The sequence below is a fragment of the Diaphorina citri genome, unplaced genomic scaffold (genome assembly GCF_000475195.1).
Source record: "Diaphorina citri unplaced genomic scaffold, Diaci psyllid genome assembly version 1.1 scaffold407, whole genome shotgun sequence".
Lineage (NCBI taxonomy): Eukaryota > Metazoa > Arthropoda > Insecta > Hemiptera > Psyllidae > Diaphorina > Diaphorina citri.
This window is the reverse complement of record NW_007377842.1, coordinates 219642-222963: the sequence shown is the minus strand read 5'-3', so window position 1 is coordinate 222963 and position 3322 is coordinate 219642. Positions and strand designations below refer to the sequence as shown.

Sequence of the window (3322 nt, the reverse complement as noted above, 5' to 3'; positions counted from 1 at the left end):
AATGAATAAATATGTACCTATTTTTACTTCATGTTGTATAGTCATCATTCATTCAATCATTCATACAGTCATGTCAGTATTAGGTATGTCATGTCGGTAGTAGTTGTCTTAAAGTTATACGTGAAGATTTAATGTATTCTTTTGCTTTTATTTTTAAAAGTACGGGTAAGTTCTTGTAATGTTTGATGTCTGTCGGTATAAAGTTGTACGTCTTTTGTCCTAAGTAACAGAAATGTCTTTGTGTTAGTGATTTGTTAGTCCGTATAGTTTGTAATTGTCCTCTCTGTCGTGTATTGTATATGTTAGTATTGACTGTCCAGTAATTGTCATATTTAATGCAGTAAAGTATAAGTTTGTATAAGTAAAGGTCCTGTAAGTTGAGTACGTCCATGAGTGGGTATAGTAGGTCTGAGTGGTAAAATCTGTCTTTGTATAAAATTAGTCTAAGTATAATGTTTTGGGTTCGTTGTAGTGGGTCAATAGTATTGCTATATGCGCCACCCCATGAACATATACAATACTGAAGGAGAGATTGTACAAATGCATGGTAAACCATTCTAAGGATATCTTTGCTACAAACTCTCCTCAGATTATTGAATACGTGCATGAGGTGTCGCATCTTAGTACGTAAGTTTAGTATGTGAGTCTTCCATTTTAAGTGTTGGTCAATCATTATTCCTAAGTAGCGAGTTGAAGTTATTCTAGTTAATGTTATAGTTACGTCTGGTCCTGTTTGTATAGTCAAAGTTTTGTTTATGTCTGGTTGTCCTGTTGAAGTAATAGAAAAAGTCATGTAGTTTGATTTTGTAAGGTTTAACTGAAGTGACATTGATGTGTACCAGTTGTTTATGTTCAGTAAGTCTTGAGTCGCAGTAGTAAACGTAGAGTCCCAGTCATCCCCCTCATAACAAACACAGGCGTCATCGGCGTAACAAAATACTTTTCCTTTACTTATTTTAGGGAGATTATTGATATAAATATTGAAAAGCATAGGACCAAGCACTGAGCCAGTTGGAATAGAATAAGCACTGGTTGTTATGGGGTCAGAAATGTAATTGTTAAGTTTAAGTCTTTGTCTTCTGTCTGTCAGGTAGGATGTAAACCAGTCAAGTACAGTCTCGTCTAGTCCAATGTTCTTCAGTTGTGTCAGTAGTATGTTATGGTCCACAGATTCATACGCCTTTTTAATATCCAAAAATGTTCCAATAATTTTCTTGTTGTTGTCAAGTCCTTTATGTAAGTAGGTCGTTAGTTGTAAAAGAGCATCCTCAGTCCCTATACCACGTCTGAAACCAAATTGTTGTTCATTAAGGATCTGATTATGTTCGAGGTATTCTTCTAACCTACTATTTACAACCTTTTCTATTACTTTCCCTACATTAGAAAGAACAGCGATGGGCTTATAATTTTGCATGTCATGCTTAGTACCTCTTTTATAAACAGGGGTTATAATTGATATTTTAAAAATATTGGGAAATTCACCTTTCCTCAAACTCAAATTGATGATATGAACTAAAGGTGATAAAATTTGACCTAACATCTTCTTCATAATGACAACAGAGATATTGTCATTACCAGAAGCACAATTGTTTCTTAACTTCATGATGATTTTTTGAACTTCATGTGGGTTAGTTTCTTTGAATATAATGAATTTGTTTTGGGCTATATTAGATGAGATTTGAGTGGAAAGTATCAGGATACCTAAACAAATGTTCAACCTCGAATTGAATGGCCGCAGAAGAAGAGGAAGACCGCGATTGCGGTGGAAGGAATTGAAGGATATGATCAATAGAGACATATCCAAAAGAGGACAAAATCCAAACACCATCAATATTCATCAGAAATATAATTATAGAATATGGTGGAGAGGCTTTGTAGACAGCCGACCCGTACCCTTGGACGGAACGACTTAAGATTTGATGATCATGTTTTAATTTCTAAACAACATAATGTACAGGGAGCATCAGGTTGTTCCGTCCAAAGCGAAAGGGATGAAGAAGAAGAAGAAAGAAGAAGTAAAAGAAGAAGAAGACATTTTTTGATTTGCCTTTTAAACGAAGACATCAACCGAAAACCGGTTTTTAAAAATCAGCCACAGTCAGCTCCTATGGTGTAGTGGTCACTGCGCTCGCCATGCAAACGGCCGTGCTTGTAGAAAATAATAATAATTGGCTTCATAGTTATCAAACTAAATAAAAAAAAAAAAACAACATAAACGATTTTTTCTAATATAGGACTACCTCGCATAGGACTGAAAAGTCCCTTTACTCCAGCAGTAGGCTACTACTATTATTGTGGTCAAATTCTCAAATTAGGATTGAGGATAAAATTCCATACCTCGGCTGGGATTGAACCCACGCCCTCCTGTTTACCAGGCGAGCGCCTTGACCACTAAATAGGACTGAAAAGTCCCTTTACTCCAGCAGTAGGCTACTACTATTATTGTGGTCAAATTCTCAAATTATATTGAGGATTCCATACCTCGGCTGGGATTGAACCCACGCCCTCCTGTTTACCAGGCGAGCGCCTTGACCACTACACCACCGAGGCAGGTAGAAAATAATAATCTTCTTATATTATAAGAACGAGATCCATTCACTCATTCACATTTCACAGTTCACATTTCATAGTTCACACACTGATCGCTCTATCTCTAGAACCACAACACCTAGAAAGCTGAAATTTGGTAGGAATATTCCTTTTATGGTCTAGGTGTGCAATAAGAAAGGATTTTGCGAAAATCTAAACCGATCCTGAGATATGATCAATTTTTGATCGCTAAAATCACCATAAATACACAGAGTGCAGCTGCAGAGACTGCGGGAGAGAAAACTTTTCCTCACTCGCCTAATATTTGAGTTTCGTTTATGTTTTTAGTTTGACAACGCCTTTGATGACTGTTTAGCACCCGTTTTAGGGCGCGTTCTGGCGCGGCGTCCCTAAGTTTGATGGTGTGGAATCGTGAGGATTCCGGGATTGGTTCGAAATTTTGATAGTGGAATTAGTCAAATTTTTGGTCTGTAATATTTTCTTTTAGTGAGAAAATAGTTTAAAATTTCGGCTTCCCAGGGAAACCCCCGGAACTTTTGCATACTTTGTACGTGTGGATCGTGAGTGCTCTTTATTTTCTCGGTAGTGGTAGTTTTAGCCTGGGTTCACCAAATCACGACACTCGCCAGTTGCAGTTTCTTCTCGCTTTGTCGTCTTCCACAACAATAACTAAAAATGATCGATCTAAGGCAGCGAGCGAGGCAGCCTTAGGGCGATCAAGTAGGGCTCCGTACCGGTTTGAACACCTTTTCCCGTACCGGCTTGGACATCA

The 3322-nt window shown here is 37.5% G+C and overlaps 1 protein-coding gene across 1 annotated transcript in view; it reads right to left on the bottom strand.

Moving 5' to 3' along the window:
• LOC103508532 (neuronal PAS domain-containing protein 2-like) overlaps window positions 1-3322 on the bottom strand; it is a 70757-nt gene that overhangs the window by 18087 nt on the left and 49348 nt on the right. The gene's annotated exons all lie outside the window — the stretch shown is intronic.